Source organism: Hemitrygon akajei, chromosome 5 (assembly GCF_048418815.1).
Source record: "Hemitrygon akajei chromosome 5, sHemAka1.3, whole genome shotgun sequence".
NCBI lineage: Eukaryota > Metazoa > Chordata > Chondrichthyes > Myliobatiformes > Dasyatidae > Hemitrygon > Hemitrygon akajei.
Window position 1 is genome coordinate 67,392,722 of NC_133128.1, and position 26,059 is coordinate 67,418,780.

A 26,059-nucleotide genomic window follows, 5' to 3' on the forward strand; every position below is an offset into this window, starting at 1 on the left:
TAAAATAGTAGTAATGATCCAAATTACTCCCTGCAGAGAGACGTGCTTTCCCTCTGCAGCTACCGTACATCTGAAAATCTGAAGTGACCTCATTTTCTTCATTTATTTCTGTGCAGCAGTGTTTCCGCAAGGAAAGTTGAGGTTATAAGTATTGACAAAATGTGGAAAATATTCAACTTGTACTGCTCAAAGAATGTAATAGAATTCTTCAATGTTTTAAATGAAAAAAAACAATTGTTACGAATGTGCCACAACTCTGAGGGGCTGAAGGGTACAAAGTAGCCCCCTCCTTTTTGAGAATCGCAAGATCGCTATTAATTCGGGTCTGGGACCCAGGAAATGTGAGAGAGACGTCCAGAATACACAAGGCTTGGAATGTGTCCTGACCTCAGCAAGGCGGAACCATTGATAACGGCCATTGTCTCTTGGAGACGGAATTGTGTATTGAGTACTGTACTATTCATTGAAGCCCTCAGGAGATGACCAGAGTGGGCTGGTTGAGGGATTGCATCATCCCAACCTGAATGACATCTGAGATTCCGTGAGTAAGGATAAAAGAGGGTCTGGGGAACAACCCCTTCAGACACACCAGGAGAAACGTATGAGACCGGTGGAGACTTGTGTGTGTGTCCATCCTTGCCCGGATGACAAGTCTTCCACGGAACGGCCTCGCTAAAGCAAGAGTACGGATCAAGATCGGATAAAGGAAAGCTGGCAAGTTTCTAAAATCTGTCTCTCTCCAACCAAAGGGCTGCAGCCTGAATGAACTGAGTGACTTTTATATTTCCATCGGACAATACATTATCTCCTAGACAACGATAGAGCTTATTTCTTATTGATTATTATTATACCTGCACTTTTAGATTTAGTATTGACGACGTATATTATCTGTATGTTTGCATTGATATTATTTTTGTGTATTTTTACCAATAAATACTGTTAAAAATAGTACCATCAGACTTCAACGGACCTCTCTATCTTTGCTGGTAAGTGACCCAGTTACGGGGTTCGTAACACAATAAACAAGTTTCATTGATGTGATATGGGTGTCTCTGACAAAGTGAACATTTGCCCATTTCTGATTGCCATGCGGAATGGTTATTCACTTCCTGAAGTGTTTGTCCTTCTGGTAAAGATACTTCCAGCTCAACTGCAGAGGCAATTCCCAGACTTGGATCCACCAAAAAACCAATGACACATGTTCCTACTCAGAACAAGATATGATTCGGAAGGAACCAGCTAATGGTGGTGCCATCATTATGCTATTAGAAACACATTTAGTTGGTGTATGTTTAATGCTGATTTATCATGCTATTTAGGTTTTGCAGCATCCGAGTATACTAAACTTGAGATTACATCATTATTGATCTATTTATCCACCACCATTCCATACCTATAATTTTGCCTCTGCTCGTTCAGATAATTTAAAAGTAACTTGACATCAAATGAGGACATTTTAAACATTAGCATGGTTAATAAGATGTGCTCAATGTAACCCCATTTAGAAATATTACCTATTTTACAACACAATAGAGCACTATTTTGATATAACAGTGTACTATGAAATTCCAAGGACAGCACTCTGCACATGACCTTGAATTCTTCCCCATTGGAGACCCAGGATAAACGACTAACAATAAAGCTTGGGAAGGTTACCAATGTCATTTATATCTCTTTTAAATGAGAACTGTAACTTTGGATTAATTTTGTGTGTGTCCCATTTTTCCACCCACCCCTCTTCAATGTCATCAGTGGAATCTGCAAGCAGTTTCAAATTGGGAAAGCACATCATACACAACTTCTCATGATCCCAGAACACATTACACACAATCCAGGGAAGTTCACCAACACATCAACTTTCTGAGGAGGCCGAAGAGAGCTGGAACATACATCATTCTATAGATGTAGAGAGCATCCTTACAAGCTGTATCACTATATGATACAGAAAATGTGCTGCAGCAGAAAAGAATCTATAAGATACCTTACATTATTTATATTTATTGTGTTTTTTTATTATTGTATTCCTTAACTTACTGTGTTTTTTTGCGCTGCATTGGATCTAGAGTAATAATCATTTTGTTTCGTGTGTGTACTCGGGATGTTATTAAACAATCTTGAATCTTTCAGGAGAGGTGACTTTAATCATATTTATAAGATCTTAAAGGGGCTTTGCAGACACCTTGTGGAACAGACTTGAACTAGGTAACATAACTACAAGGACCAAGTATTTAAAACTGAGATAGGTAGCGATTTCTTCTCACAGTAGGTCTTGAATCTCTGGAATCCTCTATACCTGTATGAAGCTGGTCATTGGAAGTATTTAAAGCAGAAGTGAATAAATACTCCATAGATCAGGGTAGAGGGGAGTTTGGAGAACTGGCACAGACAGACAAGCAGTTGAGGCCAGCAAAGATCATATCATATTAAATGGAGGGACAAACTTGAAGGACAAACTTCCTCCTCCTCCAATGTTCATGTTCTTTTGTGTACCAAGTATTCATCTCTGTAATATCGCAGGTCTCGTCTGCTTTTTGCTTTTGAATCTATGCATAAGTTTAATATGAGCAATCAATTATTTATTCTTTTGAGCAAGTGATGCTACCACTTGCACATCCACTGAATATAAAAAAGGATAAACTGTAATCTTTATGCCAAGGATAATTGCTACTTCAGTTCTTTCTATCCCTCAATTATACTCCATCTATTCTCATAAAATATAGCAAGGAAGTAACTCAAGTTTATTTACTGGAATGATATATACTTAGCTTCTGATGGAATTGCATGATGTGTAACTTTGTTCTGGTGGAATATTACTTCACACATTTATGAGACAATGCTTTGTAATGCTGGTCTTTCTTTCTGGGAGTTTCACTTTAATACAATATGCACGACAATCAGGATGCACTGAACAGTGCAGAAGCTCTTCATTGCCAGTTGTAAACATAGCCTGTTAGAAATTGCTCCACTTGACACAACGAGAACAAATGCACACTCACTAGGATATACATCTTACAACAGTTCTATACAACCATACAGTACATTTTAAAAGCTGGTACGGCATTTCCAAATCTAAAATTACCTTAAACTGACCAGTCACGGGAACAGATATGGCAAAGGTAAACTGAATTTTCAAAGAGAAAACAGTAAAATCAGATTTTAAATGAATTATACACTTATTTTCTTTTTGTTATAAAATGGTTTAAGCAGATGCTCAAACATCAAACAGAAATAATGAGGCATAACGACTACAACTAGTTTTTACTTCATCACAGAAACTACGGTAGTAAGGTAGGCTCGCATAAGGAATAAAAAGAGGTCTTTACTCACCTTTCATCAGAGTTCCCATTTAAAAAAAAACTTATTTTAAGGACTTGCTTGAGAGAAATAATGCTAACCAGATCCTTGATTCTGCCCCAGAGAACGACAAAGTTAAACTTATACCATTAAACATTCAGTGAGTTATCTCACTGACATTATTATGAGACGAGCGACACATATACAGCACTTTCATGCTTCAGAACTCTCCCCTAATTAGACTAGCATTGCTTTATTTTAATTATTACATTAATAGAGACAAAGCTATTTTCTATTTGAACTGGATATTTGATAAATTGGACTTTTCAGAAGCTCAGAAGTTTCAAACTAAATAAAAAGTTCTAATTGCTGTAGAAAAGCACAGAACCTAACTTCTCCCATACATGCTGGTGGAACACAGCAGGCCAGGCAGCATCTATAGGAAGAAGTACAGAAAGTATAGAAATCTCGGCCTGAAACGTCAACCGTACTTCTTCCTGTAGATGCTGTCTGGCCTGCTGTGTTCCACCAGCATTTGTGTGTGTTGCTTGAATTTCCAGCATCTGCAGATTTCCTCGTGTTTGTGTTCTCCCATACATTATTAGGTTTTCTTAACTTAAACAAGTACAGCAGCAAAACCAAACCAGTAGATAAAGGTATAGTTAGGACATTATTCCTCCAATATTAATATTTCTCTCATGCTGAAAGTGATCATAAAAAATGAGCCCACGCACCATCAATAAAAAAAAAACATGTTAAGACTTTGCATTGATATAATTCTCCCTGACAGGGTAAAATAAAATCTGAAATACAGTTTCCATTAAGAAATATTTCAACACAGTTAAGCAGAACCCTTACCCTATCTAATGCAAACTTAAATGTCAATCCCATAGGTGTAAACTGAGTTTAAAATAATGTTTCTCATGAAATTCACCAAGAGGCCATTATTGCTTCCTCATCATTTATTCTCTTCAACAAAACTTACATTCTCTTTTAGAACTGAATCTCAGTTAAATACAATGTAGCCATTTTAATGATGTCTCAATAACTGCAACAGGGATGGATGGCGATAAATTGGGATTTCAACTGCAGACAGTGGGCTAAGTTTGGAAATGGTAAGGTGGCTTTTGGTGTTCAACAGCAGAATAAAATGAACATCAATTGCATCAGAAAGTGCAAAGGGACTTGAATTCCCAAATACTTATTTCTTAACACCTATTAGACTCCAACACCTGTCACCTTCTGCTAAAGTTGTAATCCACAATGAATTCAAAGTGTTCCCTTAAAATACCTTTGTACATTATTTTGTTAGTTAAGTAAATATAATTCCTCAAAACTTAAATTCACAGTATCAGAGTTGATACTTTTTAGAATAACTTAAGATCACAAATTGAATTTGTTAGCTGATTAACTTCATTGGATGCACTTTTCTTTTAAAACAAAGTGAATTTGAGACTGCAGCTGGAATTTAATTGTGTTGAGCCATCAGAACTATAATGGCATTTTACATAGCAAACCTGAAAACAGGGCAGTGGCTTGTACAAGATGCTTCATGTTTTCTACATATGTCTGCAACATACCAAATGACTTTGAAAGCTTCTGAGAAAAAAAGTCATGCAAAAAGCAGAATAAATAGACATGGACATAATTATATGACAATTTGAAACAATGATTACAATTTATCTATTTACTCTTCCTGCTGAAAAGCAAGAAAGAGAAACAGATCAAATGGCAGTTGCCAGATGCAACCCACTAACTGTCTGATTTAAATGATTAACTACCTGAGATATGAAGTAGGTTGACTATGCCTCAAGCCATTTGACAGAATAACATTCAAGCAAGCGCAGAGAAGAACAATATTTAACACAGGTCATGTTTGATTATGATAGCTGCGACTTCATCCACAAAAAGACCAGCATTTGATGTCTTCTATTATGAGCCATCAGTCCTTCATTCTTCAGAACTAATTCTTGAATTGATAGTTAGAAATGAGATGCATCTTATCCTTATGGGAAAAAAAAATCACCTAATCATTTTATGTAGGAGAATTTCTGTAGCTTTATGGTGTTGGCAATGTGCTTTTCTATCAAGTACTTGTCACTGCATCTGCAAGAATGGATCCACAGCAATTAAGGTGATACCATGTCAACCAGTCAGGATTTCGGCTTTCTCCCACACCCCTATTCATCTGTTGTACAATTGTTTGACTGTTCTCACATTTTTGTATTCTTCCACAAACTACCTTCTATCAGTGATTACAGAATTTTAAACAGAAAACAGCACACATCCCACCACAACTCAAGAAAATGTTATGCAGCAAAAGTGGGCACAGATTTATTTACAGCAATGTTACTAAACGTTCATTTCAGTGAAACAAGGCAATGATGGAATGCAATTGCAACAAGGACCAGATTTGTTCTAACAATAATTCCTGATGAAAACTTTCAATTTAAGTCAGAGATTTTTTTGTTGGGAAGTTCCATTCTCCATTCTTAGTGCTAATTTAGAAGCAGACACAGATCTTCTGCTTGTTTCCCAAAGCCAATGATGCCTAGCATGGGGGGGTGGGGGGAGTAAAATTCCAGTATCTATGTCACTGCTTAGAATCCCCAGTGGATTTCTCATAAAACTTGTCGAGCTGGATCCTACAAGAACCAGCACATTGCTTGTCCATGGCTTGCCTGACAACAATTATCCAATTTGGATACAGAGCTGACCACGCTGGTCCCCACATCAAAAATTCAGGTGATGAAGGTATGGGAATGACTTGGCCTCAGATGGCACAGTGCAGAGGCCCCAGCTGTCAATAGCACTTTTCCTTGGACAGGCTTTGACCGAAGCTATCAGGAAGGCAAGTGGCACAGTGGCCTTTATAGGACAGGATAGAGATATTGTTGCTCCAATTACGTGGAGGCCTGGTGAGACTGCATCAAAAATGTACTGTACAGATATATAGTTATGCTTTTACAGAAAGACAAAAGGAAGCATAGATAAGGATCATCACTGATTACTAGAATGACAGATTTGTCTTAAGAGGTACAACCAATCGTCAATGCGCTCCCTAACTTTCGTAAGACTGTGACACACAGAGGTATGGCAGAGATCAACTGCAGAGTTGCTTTCTTCCTGGCTGAGGCATTGAGATTCAGAATCTGCAGTCTCAGAATAAATAGGTCAGCCTTTCAGAGCAAAGACAAAAAGAAACTTCTTCATCGAGCGGGCAGTAAATCTCTGGATCGTGTCTCACAAACTGTGCAAGTTCAGTTTTCAAAACTGAGGTTGATAGGCTTTTTGTTTAAATAGAAGAAACACATCCTACACAGTCAAGAAAGCTGATCTAACACCTCTACTTTCTCAGGAGGTTGAAGTGAGCTACACGGTGCACATCCATACTCTCGTCATTCCACTGATGCACAATAGAGAGCGTCCTGACAAGCTGCATCACTGCTTGATAGAGAAACTGCACTGCAGCAGTCAGTAAGGCTCTACAACAGCTGGTTAAAAGGGTTTGACTCAGCACTGGCACCGGCCTACTGTCATCAAGGGCATATATACAGAAAGGTGCCAAAAAAAAGGGCTAGTCACATCATGAAAGATCCCACCTCATGTTGCTTATGTACTGTTTGCCCCACTCTGGTCAGGGAGGAGATAATATAATATTCACAACAGGACTTCCAGACTCTAAAACAGTTACTTTTCCCAAGCAATAAGACTGATTAACACCTCCAACCACCACTTTATTATTTTCCTGTAGGTCACCTTATCTATAGCCTGGTGTCACTTTATGGACTTACAATTAACCCATGTATAGAAACTATCTATTGTTTTATATCTATTGCATTTTATTATTATTATTATTATTATGTTCTTTATCTTGTTTATTTTTTATGTGCTGCATCAGATGCAGAGTAACAATTACTTTGTTCTCCTTTACATTTTTGTTCAGGAAATGGCAGTAAACAATTTTGAATTGTGAAAATGTGGAACACACAATTAAGTAGTGGTGAATTAAAAGCTTAACCTTGATTTACTGAGCGACTGAGCAAGCATTCATTGTCAAGAGTCCTATTTCTGATGTTCATTATAAATTCAATAATTAAACAAAAGGTGCAATCCCCAAACTCAACCCAGATCTAGCCTAAAGTTGGAAAGAAGATGCAAATCCCAAGCATAATCAATCCATGTGGACGTAGTACAGTACAGTAACCCGGATAAACCCCAGGCTCAGAGCACAAGGCCAGAGCTTAGCTCTACCTGAAAAGCTGATGACCAGCAGTTCTTCTCACGAACATTGGCTGCATCCTGCAATATTTGTCCTGAAGCACAGTCATTACCTGAAAGATACTCACCAAATGACTTAGAACTTGATATATTTACGATTTTACTTTGTCTTCCACATCCACATTTTTCTGCTGACCCAAATACTGAATGAAATCCTCATTAGGCTGCTTAAATCAGGCTAATATTCTGTAACTTACATTTCACCTTCTTTGATTATCTGCTCTTCATTATACATCAACAATTCAAATTCTTTTGCCACTGACTCATTTCAACCACTCCAATTACTTATCTGCCCAAAGCATTAAATCTTCAAGGAAATATTTCTGATGACTTTGTGACATAATCAAAGGCAGTGCTGCAGATTAAATAATTATGGTTTATACTGAAGTTTAGTGGCTGGCTTTAATCAGAAGCTTACTCAAAGACAGGAAGCAGGAACCAGTCTGTAAATAAAATAAGACAGAACGATAATCAATAATGGCACAAATATAACATCACTTCTGGCATTTGCAAGCTGCCAGAAATGATGTTTCAGAGCATCTCAAAAGCAAAGCTATTCTAATTGTATGCCTACAGATAGGTACATCTGAAAGAAATACAACTGACATCACTCTGCTAGGGCTCAGCACATTACACTTTTTTTTTCATTTTCTTGATGAGGCCTGTTTTCCACATCCAGAAGCACAATTATATCAAGCTGCTCAGATACAGGAAAAACATGTTAGAAATACTTCAGTCACTAACCCACTCAATATACTTTTCCCATTTAATTTTTCAGAGTATTCAAGATAGTGTGATCTCTGGCATGCTTTACTTCTACAAAAAAACATTACATAAATGAAATCTCCAGTCCCATTGTTGAAGGCAATAACTGATGGAGAAACAGCACTGGCCTTGGTAAATTGGTTGATCTTGCCTTTTGCAGTTAAATAAGGGCCAAGCTTTGTGCATAGGAGAGCAGATTATTTGTAGATTACTGTCCAAGCCTGTGTGTTAAATCAGTGAAAGGCTAGGGACATGAGGGAATGAAAAGCAGACAACAAAAGTGAACGAGAGAAAAAAAAGGCATTAAACTACCTGCATGCATTTAATCCAAAGGATAAATTGTATACCATTTTCACATTACAGTATTGAATTGACTTTATTTCTACATCCTTCACATACATGAGTAAAAATCTTTACATTATGTCTCTATCTAAATGTGCAATCATAGTAATTTATAATAAATAGAACAGTCAATGTAATATAGAATACACTCAAATCAGCGCAAGTTCATTAGTCTGATGGTCTGGTGGAAGAAGCTGTCCTGGAGCCTGTCGGTCCTGACTTTTGTGCTGCGGTACCGCTTCCTGGATGGTAGCAGCTGGAATAAATTGGGATGGCTTGGATCCCCAATGATCCTACGGGCCCTTTTTACACACCTGTCCTTGTAAATGTCCTGAATCATGGGAAGTTCACACCTACAGATGTGCTGGGCTGTCTGCACCACTCTCCGCAGAGTCCTGTGATTGAGGGAAATACAGTTCTCATACCAGGCGGTGATGCAACCAGTCAGAATCCTCTCAGTTGTGCCCCTGTAGAAAATTCTTAGGATCTGGGGGCCCATACCAAACTTCCTCAACTGTCTGAAGTGAAAGAGGTGCTGTTGTGCCTTTTTCACCACACAGCTGGTGTGCACAGACCACATGAGGTCCTCAGCCTTTCCCCCATCTGCTCTCAGACACTATGCCATTTATTCATTTGTTTAGACAGAAATAATTGCTAGGAACCAATATGCTTTGAGGAAATGTACTTTTTTAAAATTATTTAAATTCAGATGCGCATCTTCAATTGTTTTAAGCATTAAAGAATTTTAATTTTATTTCATTTACAAGGGAAAAGAATATTATTTTATGTTTACATTCAGAATCAGTTTTTTTTAATTAGTTCCCCAGTTGTCCCAATTCTTTTACCTGTTTTGTGAAGTTTACATTGGTTAATCTTCAAAGGTCAAGGGTCTATACATACCCTACTGGAGGCACATTACAACAATATTGGAAATGAAACTGTCAGACAACTATCATTTAAAAATGGCTACCATCTCCAGAAAGCCATGGTTTATGAAAGCTTTTGGTCAGAAATAAAAATTAATTCAGTAAAAAATTGCCCATCCCAAAGTAGACCTTGTTTGCTAGTATGCAGATACTCTGATGTTAGGGTCTCAGTATTCAAATCCATATTCTGTATATAAATCCATAATTCCTTACAAAACTTCAAAAATATGATTGGTTCCTCTCTCCCATAGCTGGGGTCACATGCATCAAAATACAGAGCATTTGAGTTATGCCTGCAAGTGCAGTTCACTATGCAATTGCCTCAATAAACTATTCTGCTTTGCCTGCAATAGAGCATATGGTTCCACTGTGTTCTGCTTCACTGGGCAACCAATATAATTTTGTATCATTCAAACAAAGCAGGGCAGTATCTAAGCTTCAAAGCCTTAGCAAATATACAGACTAGGAGTAGGTAGTTTTCTGCTTGACGGTTTTGTCAGAAATCTTTCTTGCCTTCATTTCCTAATTCAGTCTATTTATTTTTTTACTTAAATTTAACCTATAAGTGATTGCTCACAGTGGAGTCCAAAGTGCTGATGCTCTAGAGTCAAAAACACTGAATGCTACACACCAGAAAAACAAAAATAATGATTTGATGGTTTAGAAACATTCTTAACTGCTCTAATGTGTTAAATATGGGCCTAATGTTCGGTCTGCTGAAGTGGCATGTTTTTAGACTTTTTCCAAAAATTGCCACCAACTGCAAGAACAATGTAAGGTATCAAAAGTATTGCAAATCTGTTGTCCAGTCAAAGGAGACAGATTTCATGTTGAAACACAATCACTTTAGCAAAAGCTATTTGCATTGATGCTGCTCTTTACTATAATCAGCAGCAAGATATCACAATAGTAAAACTGACTATTTAGAAATCTTATTGGTTCAGAATCTGGCTCCAATTAAAGAATGGAATTCAGTAAATGGAAAGCTGTTGCTGCGTAAGCCAATGAGTGTATTTTTTTTTAAAAAAGGCACCAGCAATTATCTATGATTCATTTCCTTACCCACTCCCTTCCACCTTGCAAAAGTTCAGATTTCCACACTCTTCAAACTCCTTATGTTTCTGTTGGCTGCACTCCTGAAATTTCAAACATACCATAGCTTTGTTTTCACCCACACTTGCAGTTCACTTGATGCTTTCTATTCCACTGTGTAACATTTAAAGAAAACAATTTAAATGTGCAATGGTGAAGTAACAAAAGTAACATCCAATAGTCTGGAAAGTGAGCACCACCATTCCAAGAAGACCAGATTAAAGGAGTTGTACTGTATTTAGTAACAAGGCAAAAACTGACAGAACTAGAGGCACAGGGAGTAGGCAAGTTGAACCCAAGTAGAAGTAATACACTTTAGAAGTCTCATCAAGTAGATACAATGAACACACTTCCATTTCTGGAGAAACCAAAACTTACAATCAACAGATGGTTAGTCATAAATCCACAGAACAATTTATATCAAAGACTGGTTCAGCTGTGGAAATCAAGTTTGGAGCTTGTGTTACGTATTCGTGACACGCGACAGTGGTACCCTTGTTACGTGACTGGGGTTGAAGTTATACTGGATTTGAGGTAATGGTCTTGTGATGGTGGAGTGACGTCATTTTCCCGCCAGTAGAGATCATGTGACAGGTTTTTTTTTTTGGTTTTTTTTTTACACAGGGTATAAGCGGAGGACCCCACCCTGTGAGGGGGGGGGGCAGTTCGTGGCTGGATTTGCCAAGTTGACTTCATGCCACTGCGTGATTTAATGTGATGACGCAGTTTAGTTGAAAGATGAAGTTTTATCTAATGCCTAAAGTTTAAAAGGTCATTGCCAGCAGTTTCTTTACAATACTGCTGGTGGAGAGTGAAGATCGGAGTTCAGGAGTTAAAGATTGAGGAGAATCGAATTTCAACGGTGAAACGGGTTCGACCTTGTTTGATCCTTATTCGGAAGGATTTCATTGACTATTCTCGTGTTAATCTCTGGGAAATACCAGAAAAGATTGAGAATAGTGTGGAAGAGAAGGTCAGTGCTTTTAAGCCGTTACGTTTCATAAAATTCCTCGTGGGAAGAGTTTGACTTTGGAAACGGAAGAAAAACGACGTGAAAGAGAATTTAAATCGCCTTAAAAAGTCTCTCCTTTTAAATAGACTGTGAGCATTTTGAACTTTTGGCAATACCACTTTTGAAGAACTGTTTTTGCAACATCGCTTTAAGAACTGTTTGAGCTGCATCGCTTTAAGAACTGTTTCAGCTGCCGCACAGCAGCTGATTTCCGGTTACGTTAATGTTTGTTTACTTTTGGGGGTTTTGTTTTCAGTGTTTAATAAATGTGTTATTTGTTATATAAACCCTTGCCTAACTCACATATATTTATTGTTGCCTGAATACGTAACACTTGTCAGCATATGACATTCAAGAGAAAACACAGATGAAGTGGAACCAAATGGACCACCATGAAACTCCAAGAACAACTAATCAAGACATGAAGAAACTAAAGAATGACATTATCAGCCAAAATCCAAAGTGGTTGTGATGAGGGACAAACCATTTGACTCCTTTTGATTAGCAGATTAGTCAAAAATGGCCTAGGATCTTGCAACTTCATTTGCATTGTGTCAATCAATGGAAAGGGAGATGCCTGAATTTGGTGCAGATTAGGGGTGATCAGGGGTGGGTGGTATATATTGTTTAAGGATATGATATGATGGAGAACAAAATAGAAAATGTTCAATACTGTACCTTCACTAATTGAATTGCTGACAATGGAATGTTTAACAATTTAGACAGGGAAACACAGGATGAAACATGCTCTAATACAAAACTACAATGACCTAATTTATATTGGGACTTCTTGCTACATTCACAATACTAAAAATGAAATACATGTTACAATATGCTATCTGGAGACAACATTGTGTTCTCAACATTAAAAAAATAGCAGGATTAGGTGTGATTAGTAAACGTTTATTGTATCATCCTACATAAGTAAACAAGAATATCTTGTACTGCAGGCATTGAGTTTATTGTTAATTCCAGGAAAAGGCTTAAAATCTGGGCTGTGGTCACCCTCTCCTTACATTTATGTGTACAGTAACAAGTCAGCAGTTCGTTCATTGCCAAAAAAACACAAATTGGTATTATTTCAAAATTAATTTTCAGACCATACTAAGAGTGAAATGGAATATGAAATGCACTCCTTCAAACAGTCCGACAATAAAATAAAGAGTAAATGGCTTGTTTAGCACCAACTCATTTGGGTAGGTGGTGTAAACCACGGAGACATTAGCATGTAATTACGTAGATCCTGGGATATTTAATCTATTATAATACACTTGGAAAGATCTTTACCACTGTTACAAGTATACTTCTTATCAAGGCATTCTTTAATTCCCAGGGGCTCTGCAGTTTATTACACCTCTTCAGTATAAGAAACAAGTTGGTAATTCTTTTTAATCTCCATTTTGAAGAGTGAGAAGACTTGCCCGTTCATTGATTTCTAATGGATGGTGTTGGAAATATTGAATGTACAGTTTGGAAATCAATAGAGGACTTCGAGTTCAACAAATTGACCACGGAATGTTATTGAATACACAGCAATTTGCTCAAACATAAACATTGTCTGAAGGATAAACATGTATAGAGAGACTTATACTAGCCATACAAAAGAACCTTGGCTATCTAGAAATATCATGCCCAAACTGCAAGATTGTAAATCTTTTAAGCCATAGTCCATATGACATAGCAGCTGAATCAGGCCATTTGGCCCATCAAATCTGCTCCTCCATTTTATCATGGCTGATCCTTTTTTTCCCCTCCTCAGCCTTCTCCCCGTAATCTTTAAAGCTGTGTCCAATCAAGAACCTATCAAACTCTGCCTTAATTACCACCCAATGATCTGGCCTCCACAGCTGCCTAAGGTAATAAATTCCACAAATTCACCACCTTCTGGCTAAAGAAATTTCTCCACATCTGTTTTAAATGGACACCCCTCTATCCTGAGGCTGTGCCCTCTTGTCCTAGACTCCCCCACCAGAGGAAATATCCTTTCCACATCTACCCTGAAACCTTTTGAATGTCGAAAGGCGAGACAATGAGATCCCACCCCCCACCTCATCCTTCTAAATTCCAGCAAGTACAGACCCAGAGCTACCAAGCGTTCCTGGTACTTTTTGCCACGTTTACCCATTTCTTTCAATAATCCCATACAGACACAAAATATTAATTCAATGACTTAAAGTGAGTGAAGCATCGTGAGACTTTTTAATCTCTTTGCTGACAGCACTCAGCAAGTTCAGTTTTTGTTGAAATCTGTGTGTGAACCTGGAGCTGGTAGACATCAACTCTTAAGGTATCACAATCAAAGCAGATATTATTCTAAAACATCCAAGTTTTCCAGTCAAGGAGGATTGGAGTGTGATCAATAACTGACTCTCCCTTAGCCAAGATCACTCAGATTAAATGGCATAGCTCTATCATCAGCACAAACTTGAAATCAAATCTTGGACTGTACCCAAACTGTGTGTTCATGTGATATGCCTTAAAATTGGAAAGAGCTCAAAGTAGTTCTAGACAAAATGGAGAAAACTTGAAACGCTCTCCATGAAACAGGAAAGGTGATAGGAGTGACAATCTGCAAGATCTACACATGATGAAGAGATGTTGAGCCAAGTTTGTGAGCACAGTGTTTGGTTACAGCACCAGTGTCCATCCACTAATGTGCTCTTTCGCAAATAAACTACCTCATAAAAATACCTGAAGAAAATTTGAACTCATTCACCTCTCTGCATGCAGCTTTCACTGCATACATGCTGTGTTTGTCTTTCACAGGCGAACACCTTTGAAGCAAGGAACGCGTATAATTACCTGCTGAATTCCAAAGGTCTGATCTTAAATTCAATCTCATGGTTACATTAAAATGCTGCCATTCCTCAAGCTGTAAAAGCTGTACTGATTTGTTTTTGCTGTACCCATTTTCTACGTACAGTTACTGATTTTAAAAAAAGTAATTCTGCTACTGGACACAGAGGTGCTAGGTCAGGAGTGTAAACATCTTAAACATTGAAATGGAGTAATAACCCAGGGGCACATACGTGACAATGGTGCTGTGAGTTTAAAAAATACTAACACCACTAAGGTGTACTGTACTTTCTATTATGAACAAAGTTGATTTTGAAATAAATAAAATTTAACTTTATTTCCACTCTTTCAATTAATGCAAGGCAATGTAGGTACAGATGGGTAGTTCAAAATCTGATTTGTAATTCTTTCCATTTTCCTTCCTTGGGGGAAAAACGGTCAGTAGTAAAATTCTGATACTCCTAAGGATACTGCATCCATGGGGAAGTACTTTATGTAATATTTTCAGTGGATATGCAAATTCAGTTCAATCGCACTCAATTGCAGGTTAGTGTCATATTGAAAGATGGGCAAATTTGTGGTTTTGTGCATTGATGGTTAAATGAATTTATACAGGTTAAACAAATTGATATTGTTCTACTTTGGTTATCAACACCAAGAGACAAACGTTTCATTCCAGGTATAAATTAGCTTGAAAAAACCCACAGTATTACAGTCCAACTTCATTTACAAGTGTGCCTGCTCAACATTAGTGTGCAGAATATAGTATTAATGGTAAGACTCTTGGCAGTGTGGAAGATCAGAGGGATCTTGGGGTCCGAGTCCACAGGACGCTCAAAGCAGCTGCGCAGGTTGACTCTGTGGTTAACAAGGCATATGGTGCCTTCATCAATTGTGGTATTGAATTTAGGAGCCGAGAGGTAATGTTGCAGCAATATAGGACCCTGGTCAGACCCCACTTGGAGTACTGTGCTCAGTTCTGGCTGCCTCACTCTGGGAAGGATGTGGAAGCCATCGGAAGGGTGCAGAGGAGATTTACAAGGACATTGCCTGGATTGGGGAGCATACCTTATGAGAATAGGTTGAGTGAACTCAGCCTTTTCTCCTTGGAACGAAGGAGGATGAGAGGTGACCTATTAGAGGTGTGAGAGGCATTGATCATGTGGATAGTCAGAGGCTTTTTCCCAGGGCTGAAATGGCTGCCACAAGAGGACACAGGTTTAAGGTGCTGGGGAGTAGGTACAGACGAGATGTCAGGGGTAAGTTTTTTACTCAGAGAGGTGAGTGTGTGGAATAGGCTGCCGGCAATGGTGGTGGAGGCGAATACTATAGGGTCTTTTAAGAGACTGCTGGATAGGTACATGAAGTTTAGAAAAAGAGAGTGCTATGGGTAAGCCTAGTAATTTCTAAGGTAAGGACATGTTCAGCACAACTTTGTGGGCCGAACGGCCTGTATTGTGCTGCAGGTTTTCTATGTTTCTATGTAAAATACAATACTCAGCTTTATAGCGTTTTAGGGCCCAGATAATTTTATGTAGTCATTAATGTCCACTTGCAGCTAGTGAGCCAATAAAAGTTCTGCTTTGCTTTTACTTCCCATCCTTATTCATCCCTCCTCATCCCTGTCATTTTTCCCGTAGAAATAGCTAGGGTCCTCAGGATTAAGGGTCTCAGCCAAAATAGTCGACTGTTTATTCCTTTCCATGGATGCTGCCTGACCTGCTGGCTTCTCCAGCATTTTGTTTGTGTTACCAGCATCTGCGGAATCTCTACTGTTCATCAAGTAATGTGCCAAGCCTGAATTTAACTGCACCAGCTTTGATGGGCATGCCTTCATATGCCTTCTTCTTTCAACATATCTTAATATCCTACACTTTTGGATATCTGTCACAATATCATACTTTATGCAATTAGCAACACTTCTTGTTTGATAGCACTTCTGAAAGCACATTGCATCATATATATCCTTAATATAAAACTATAGGCTTACTTGGAAATTACATGAACTTTACTGAACCAAATAAGCTTGAGACCAATTAGGAAAACTATTGTCATTTTCCCCAAACATAATTACGAGGGAAACATCCACTAAAAAGAGCAAAACCACAACTGTGCATCTTTGTCTGTAAACTTTCTGTACCCACTGTTTGTGAACATGCACAGGAACAAATAAGAAAGAAAACAGAATAAGCCTTCAAGCACACTTCCAAAAAAATCTGAACCTACTGCTTCAAAATCTGCAAAGTGGTCACTTCTGGATGTCAAACAATTTAATAATAGTGCAGAGTCCTTCAAATACACACTCCTTCACTGTTCGCTAATTCAAATGCCTTGATGGACAGACTCAACTGCTCCATTTCAGCTGCCAGAGAACCACACCATTACAGTGCAGTGTTCCAGTTGTAAGCCATTAAATAAATCAATTTTGGCATATGGCAAACTACAGAAGGTATTGCATCCATACTGCACCATATTATGAAGTTTTTAAATAAACAATTCAACTTGAATTAATATTTGAGAAATGAAGTTTTTGCTTCTCCAATGTTTTTTCTTGTTATTCCCTTCAACACTGATTCAACAGTGCACCTAGGCACTTTTTATGTTCAAGGTGACACTCCAGAATGCAATATATTTTACTGAAGCAGGGACACATCTCATTATTCTTCATCTTTTGTAGAACATCAATATCACATTTTTAATCTTCCTCAGAATCATGAATGGGTGACTTAAGAGCTTTAGCACATTAAGGGCAAAAAGTTACAGGCAGTGATAGTTGATGAGAAATAAGCAGGAAGACAATTCAGAACTGTTTCGCTCACTGCAGTTTCAAGCATTCAGGCTTGGAGATGCCAGAAACAGTCAGAAATGAAATGAAATTATTTCATTACTTCTACAAGATCAGAACTACAAAGAATTTGAAGGTCTAGACAATCTGGAAGGTTACAATGAAAATGAAGATTTGGAGGTTGCAATCGTCAAAAGCATTGTCTGAAAGCAGTTCATTATCTGCACCTAGGTGCCTGCGCTGATTTTGTTCACTTAGAGTCAAATCAAAAGAACATGGCAGCAGCATACATTGAATATATTCTTCCACTGAAATCTATTAGGAACCAATACACAGTTTGATAATACTATGACACAAGAGGTACTGCAGATGCTGGAAATCTCGAGCAGTACACACAATGTGCTGGAAGAGCTCAGCAGGTCAGGGAGTATTCTCATATGGAACAGTCAATATTTTGGGACAAGACCCTTCATCAGAACTGGAAAGGAAGGAGGTAGAAGTCAGAAAAAGGTGGAGGGAGGGGAGGGGAGGGACAAATTCAATGTGGCCAGTTATAGGTGAAACCCAGAGAGGCGGAGTGGTGAAGTAAAGAGCTGGAAAGTTGTTTGGTGGAAGAAATAAAGGGCTGGAGGAGGGGGAATCTGATAGAGGACCATGGATGTAAAGGGAGGAGGAGGAGCACCAGAGGGAGGCGATGATCAGGTAAGAAGAGAAGGTGTGAGAGGGAAACAAGAATGGGAAATGGTGAAGGGGGTAGGGGCAATTACCAGAAGTTCAAGAAATTGACGTTCATGCCATCAGATTGGAGGCTGCCCAGATGGAATACCAGGTACTGCTCCTCCAACCTGAGTGTGGCCTCTTCGTGGCAGTAGAAGCGGCCACGGACTAACATTTTGGAATGGGAAGTAGATTTGAAATGGATGGCCACTTGAAAATTCCACTTTTTGTAACAGATGGAGCAAAGGTTCTCATCAAAGGATAATACTGCAGTAGTATTGGTAGTGTTCTAAATTGTTCTGTACTTCATTTAAAAACAATTTATTGCTCATTTAAATAGCAGTTTGTCTTTTTTTAAATACCTTTTTTAAATATTTCCATGAAACTTTGGCTAATTGGGACATCTGCAAAATTGGACCAACATGGACTGGTCCCAATGCACCCCAATTAACCAGAATCCACTGTATTAGGAATGAGCTGTGGTGTGTTGGCACATCATGCAACAAAAAACAATTCAACGTTTATAAAGAATGTACATAAATACCAGCATGAATTTACAAAGTAAACAACATTGTAAAATGCGACTTACAGTGTTTACAGTGTAGTGATGGAAGTAAAAGATAAAAGGAGTGTGGAGGTGGTAACAAGAATGGAGGATCAGATTAACTGCCTGGGGGGAAGAAACGTTAAATAGCATGAAGCTTTTGTTTTAATAGCCCTTTCTAGAAGCAAACTTTTAGTAAAGGCAGTTTGCAAGGAGGATAGTATCCACAATTATATTTCCTGCATGCTTCATTGTAGTGGATACATACGAGTCTGCAGTGATGATAAGAGTGCAGCCAAGGACTTTATCTGCTAAAACACCAATACACTGCAGTATTCATAGCGTGTTGGAACAAACCTGGCAGAAATGACTGATGTGAGGATGCTCCCCATGATGGCGGTGTAGAATTGCACTAGTATGTTCCGGGGAAGGTGGAATTTACCAGCTGCTGCAAGCAGTACACCCATTGTTATGCCTTTATGATAATGAAGGAGATATGGTTCTCTCATATGAGGTTCTACGAACCAGTGATGCCCAGGAACCTGAATGTTGAAACAGTGCTGTTTGTTGATGAGGTGTGGGTGGAGAGGAGACACTTTTCTCCTGAAGTTGACATGCATGTCCATGGACTTGAGAGCATTCCCCTCCAAGTTGTCGCGATTGCACCAGTACACAAGCTTGTTTCTAACCTGGTAGTACTTCGATTTGCCACCTCTGGTGATGAGTCCAATGACAGTGGTGTCAGCTACCAACTTTATCAGTTTAACTGATGACTCATTAGAGACACAATCATTGGTATTTAAAAAAAACAGAGCGGCAGTATGAAAACACATCCCAGTGGTGCACCAATGCTGACTGAGCAGGATGTGGAGGTGTGCTTGCCTATTCTCACATGCTGCCTCCTTTCCAAGAATAAATCTGTGATCCACCTGCAGATGGGATCTCGCACATGACGTTTGGAGAGTTTCTCATGCAGAAGTTCTGAGATAATGGTAATGACAACAGAAATGATACCAACAAAAAAAATTCTCATGTACCAGGGGAATTAAGTTGCTGTAGTATGAAGTCCAAACCAATGTTGGCTACAGATCTGTAGGCAAACTGCAGTGGATCAAGAAAATTTTGAGTTATGGATTTAAGAAATGACATAACCAGCCTTTCAAAAATCTTCATTATGATTACTGTGATTGCAACTGGCCTGTAATCATTGAGACCAGTGATCTTTGATATTTTGGGGACTGGAATAACAACAGACTTCTTGAAATATGTGGCAGCAATGTACAGTTTAAGAGACTGAATGAAAATGTCTGTGGAGACTGTTGAGAGCTGGTAGGCACAATGATCAAGGATAGCAGGGGAGATAGAGTCAGAGCCACCATCATCCTTGATATTTTGCTTCCTGAACAGCTTTCTCACCTCCTCTTCCTTGACAATAAAAGGTATGGGACATTGGTGAGGGTCTGGCTAAACTGGCACAGGAGTGGGTGTCTGAAACATGATCTGCAAGTAAAATCTGCAGAATTCACTTAACCGATTTGAGAGGAGTGGTCATTGGGACAGGAGGTGTGCCTCTTTTTGTAGTTGGTGATCAACTGATAGCTATTCCAGACTGAAAAAACAGACAAGAAGAACTTGAGAAGATGGACAAATAAGAATGATAATGAATATTTTAAATGCTGTTTAGGAAGGGAAAGTGAAGATATAAAATAAAATCATTAAGGGACGAACAGAAGAGCAAAATATTCTGTAAACACATCAAGTAAAAAGGTTTGGATGGAAAAAGCCATTACAAAATGGACATCACAATGCTCAGAGGTAATGATGGGGAAATGGTAGAAATAAGAAGTCACGCTTGCTTCAGCATTTATCAGTGAGACAGAACAAGTGGACAGCATTTGTATGATAAGGCAAGTAATACAGCAGCTCCCTTCAGAATAGAGGATATAACAAAATTATAGAATAACATTTCTGATCTGAATGAATTGCTTTATGCACATTAAAATAATTTAGGTAAGGGATACCAACAAGATTACTGAAAATAATTAACACTTCATTGAAAAAAGATATGGCACTCTAATGGTTGTCAAGAGGGAATAGAACATACCCAGGGAATTGTAGATCAAGTAGCTAAGCAATGGCAGGAAGGTAGATGATGGGATCCCTGTCAAAGGGAATAACAGAAGAATATCTGGAAGCACAAGCATGATACCTGATTGTTAGTTGTACATCAACAGTGAAAGTCTTCCTTGAACTATCACCGAGTTTTTGTTTGGAGCTAACAGCTAGTCAACAATACTCAAGCAATAGCTGTAATTTATATGGATTTTTAAAATGCCTTTGATGAGGAATCCCAAATCTGAAAAATTAGATAAAGCTAAGTAATGCAGATTTCAAGCTGGTTTCAAAGCAGAGTAGAAGGAACAAGGATGCTGGGCAGTGAAAGTTTGCAATGATTATGCTGGGGAGGGGGTGTAAGTGTTCATCGGCAGCACTCATATGGACAAGAATGGAATGTAACAAATTGCCGGAATTCATTAGTTAAGGCAGTACAGCCAATATTTTAACAAATTAACTTCAATACTGTGCTACAGTACATTTTGAAAGGAATAATTGGGAGATCACTTATTACTCAGTAGGTATGATTATAGTTGGGAGTAAAGAAACAAAGCGATCTTGGTATATAAATACATCAATCAATAAAAAGTGCATTTCAGATGAGCTAAAGCCAAAACCAAAACAAACCCGACACTCAAATTTCTTGAGAGAGAGAGAGAAAATTTAAAAGTAGCAAAGTTATGTAAATCCACATCAATGCCGAGGTAGAGCACGTTTAACATGTGGCACACAGCTCTGGTTTTATGAAGGTTAGATTTACAATGATGCTGGCTGTAATGCAAGAATATAAATATCATGCAAGGATAAAAAGACAGTATCTTCTCTTGCAAGAGGAAAGCAAAGAAGTGACTTAATGGAGGTCTTTAAAATTTATAGAAGCTTTTGAGAGTGTGATACAGAGAAATCAATTTTACTTGTGGTGAAGAACATAACTAGGGAGCTTCAATATAAGATGCTTAACAAGATTTTTTTCTTATATTCATTCAAGGTATGTAGGCTTCACAGGCAGGGCCAGAATTTCATTTCTCATTCCTAGCTACCCTTGTGAAGGTGATGGTGAGCCACTTTCTTGAACTTCTGCAGTTCTTGAAATGCATGTATGCCCACAATGCTCCAAGATTTTGAACAAACAATTGTGAAGGAGTTGAAATACATATCCAACAGCATCTCAAATTCTACCTGCAATCTGATAGCACAAACACTGAATTCTTCAATTTATGGTAACTCATCCCCTTCTGTCCCACTTCTCTCTTCTCTTGATCCATCTTGATCACAACTCTTTCCCCTCTCCATCTGCCCTTCACTAACACACTCCCATCACAGGTTCCCCTCTCCATAGTGCTCCTTTAGATGTACAAACTGCTGCTACTATGTGTCAGTACAGCAGTTTCTAAGTGATCGTAGATAGGGTGCCTATCAAGCTTCTCTTATATCTGACCCACTGAGCATTGTTGAAATTACACTCATTCAGGCACGTGGAGAGTATTCCACCACACTCCTGACTTGATCCTTACTCCCTGTAGGATTCCTAGCTTCTGACTTGCTCCTATAGCCTCCTACTCAAATTCAATTTCTGGTCAATGGTAACCCTCCGGACCTTGACAATGGTGATAACATAAGGGATGATACCTGGATTTTCTCTTAATTGGATATTACTATTGCCTGGCACTGAAATGGAAAGTAACCTTCATAGCACACATCAGCCTAGAACTGGACATTTTCTAGGTCTTACCCCATATGGTTGTGGACTTCTTCATTTTCCTTTTAAGAGATTTCTTTCAAGGCATTTTCTAAACCTATTACATTACATCCAAAACACAGGGAAGTGAGACTGAACACGAAGGCTTTTTCAAAAGTACAGACATGATGTACAGAATGGATTCCTGCTATACCGTATGTTTCTAGGACCTAACAGGCAGAAATTTATCTTTACTGTTAGCAGTAAATGCACTATCAGTGTCAATGCATTGTACTCATTTCAAAATTCATTCCATTGGCATCTGTGGAATGTGTTTGGGCAATCATGTAGAACATAATACTAGGACATAAAATAATATGAGAAGACTGAAATTTTCAGGCTCGTTATCCTATTTATGGAGAATAAAGGAGAACAAAATGTTATCTAAAAACCAAAATAGGTTAATGAAAAGACCATTCACTGCCCTTCTTACAGTAGAAAAGCAGTGCACCATGAATATGGAAGCACTAGGTGACCTAAGGCAGGAGTGCAAGAGCAGGGCAGTGCAGATAAGCGGGTTGTTGTCCTACTGCACAACAGATAGCACAGAACTGCATCCTCACATCTTCTGTTGTTAATTCACTTGTGCATTGAGCCATGACAGTTGCTTACAACTAACACCAGTGCAAACACTATTAAAGTTTAAGTTTAGCTTGAGTTATAAAAAAAGTCATTGCAAATGATTCTGGTGGTGTGCAAAAGTAACTGCATCACAAATTATGTTATCTCTTTGACAAGATGAAGTGGTCTACAAGAGAGAAAGAGGATCACTACCATAAGCTGCAAGAAGAATGGACCATAATAATTCCTTATTTAATATCCACTTCTGTATTATGGAGGACTTAAAAGTACATCCAGTCTAAACATGACTGAAATATGACTGAAATTACATTAAGTTCAATGCACATTAATGACTCACAATTTAAGAGGGAACAAGGGATTATGTTACACAATTGTTTCTCCTCTTGAATACAAAAGCATCAATAAATGGACATCCCTTTTGATATCAGGGCAAAAGAAAATACCAGGTACTTCATGGGGTCTCGTAAAGTTCCATCTCCATTCATAATTACTGGACAAAGTACTCACCTCATTACAGCACTGTTACTACCTGCTTCCTTTGCTGCTGACATCATTCCCCAGAGTAAACACTGCATTAGAAAAAACAATATTTTCCAAAAAAAATCATCCAAGAAAACTGCTTTTGTGCATTCTTTGGGAAGTTTCAAAAACAGGATTAGTTGCCCACTTGATATCATGGCACAAATTTCAAATTCATGCCACATTCAGCTGTTTTCTGAAATTACTATTAAAATATAGATTCAAATGAAGACCCCATGCAGGCTTTTTATTATGTGCTGTTGCACTCTCATGAATCTTCCAATAAAATCAATAAAACCAAACAAACTCAAAACTGCATAAGTGCACATACTCATCATGAAAATTAAGAACTGTTTATTGAAAGCATCTGTAAAAGGCAATTCTTTCATTAAGCTCCTTGGTGTATATTAATAATAATGCAATTCACTTTCGACCCCCCCCACCACTTAGCCACTCACCAAATCCTCATATTTTAAATATAAATATTTTACATTTTGCATCTGTGGATTATTAACCCGAATTTGTAAAATGTTGTAAGGTTATCCAATGGAGTGGAACACTAGAAATTACAACTGAAATCTGCAGAGAGGAAAGAGAAATAATAGCCTTTGCTCCAAATAACTGATACTGATTCACGCACAAGAAACCAAAGCACCAGTTAATATGAAGAATCAAGTACAGTGATTCATGGGTTTACTTCTTCTTTCGTTCACCTTTTGATGATAAGCACCCCAAACACAAACAAAGTGTTCTGCAAAAGGGAAAATAAGAGTATCACCACAAATAGTGAGACTGAGCATATGCTGTAATAATTCAAGGTTTAGCTTTAACTTCAAATGCAATTTGTTGTAGAGGTGCTTCAGAAAATATTATGCAAATAGAGTTCAATTTTCTTTGGGGGGTATCAATGTTATATTTTGGTGTTGAAGAATACACCATATGCACTGATTAAGAAAGGAGAGAGAATTTCAAGTGGGAACAAAATTTCTGGCATTTTTTTTTTGACCAAGAACACAAAAAGGGACCACCCCCCGCCCATTATTTATCCTTTTTGCCTTATTCTTATGGAACCAAGGGAAAACACGACATAAAACGTTCTTCCCCAACAAAATACATTACATTCTTACAAGTCACCAAAGACAGTGTGTGCTGGCGATATAAAGAACACTCATTAAATAAGTTCAGTAATCGTTCAAGACAAGGAAGAATTGATACGGTAATTCGAGCTCCTTCATACTTATTGTGGATTACAGAAGCCAAAAGTAGCTTGGATCTGATACAGTGTCAGATGCTGTAGTGAACGAAATTGTATTTTATATTTGGTTTGTAGAATGAACAAATGGAAACCAAGAAAAAAGGTAGACAAAAAAAGAAAATTAAGCAGACAGGGAAATTATATTTCAATCAGCTACAGACAATAATATTTTTAATTAAATGTTGCTATTTCCCCTCATAATATTTAAGCTTCAAAAACATTCTCATGACTGATGAAGTTAGTTGACTTGGTTTTGTGGAGTTCTTTTAGTTAATTAACAAAGAGACTACCAAAAAAAAGGAAGCCTTGGGCTTAAGAATACCAAAGAAACGATTTATGCACATAGAGTATATTCTCCTAGATGTTGGGCATTTTAATAGAAGCACTGAAAACCTGAAAATCTCAATGAATCCATGATCGATCCCCATCTGCTTCAGTCTGAAACATTTTCTGGTTAAGAGTCTCAAAACTAAAAAATAAAATACTGCAATACTTCATGACAGAGAAATCTCTGAGATTGTTTTATCTGTTTTTAACAAGGCAGAATTCCAAACAGATCAGTGGTACTATTATTCTGTCTTTGGCCTTGGTATGAATTCAAAATGCCAACCCACAATAGTGCAAAGTACAAAATTCCTTTAATATGATTACAAATAAGAAATATGAAAGTAACTATTTCCTTAGCTTGAAAATTTTCATCGATTTTTATCCTTTGCAAAAGTCAATACATGGTTAAAACTATTTTAAAACTATTTTATTTGAACCTCTTATATACTTTCTGCTTTTATCCATGCAAAATACACCTACTGAATGTGCTTCCCCCCACCCTCCACTACCATTCACCATGACCTTAATAAGACAGCCAAGACTTTCATAACAACCACTAGCCCCAATGGCCTCTCTCCACATTTGAATTTGAATAGCATGTTAACCATGTGAGAGATCACCTGAAGCAAAGGAATCCAAAATGGATAATCCATTTTTAATCCTTCCATAATGGATATTTTGCAGATATTAATGACCAAAGAAACATCAGTTTTATATTTCAGAATTGTCCCAATGTTGGAAATCATTATGTCGAAAGCACAGTACTAGGAAGGGTCCATGCTGTGGCAATCACAGGTTACAGACACCATTTTCTAAGCAGGGTCCTCACCCCTCAAAAACATAACATATAATTATTTAGCTATTTTAGATAATGGTAGCAGACCTTTGGAGTAAAATGTTCAGTAACTAAATTTCTGATTGAATTCTCAGTGGATAAAGATTGAAATCAATAACATTTTTTCTCATCTA

At 37.9% G+C, this 26,059-nt stretch overlaps 1 protein-coding gene across 9 annotated transcripts in view; it reads right to left on the bottom strand.

The window, feature by feature from the left end:
• The window catches only part of dmd (dystrophin), a 1,932,045-nt gene that overhangs the window by 1,670,428 nt on the left and 235,558 nt on the right, over nucleotides 1-26,059 (bottom strand). The gene's annotated exons all lie outside the window — the stretch shown is intronic.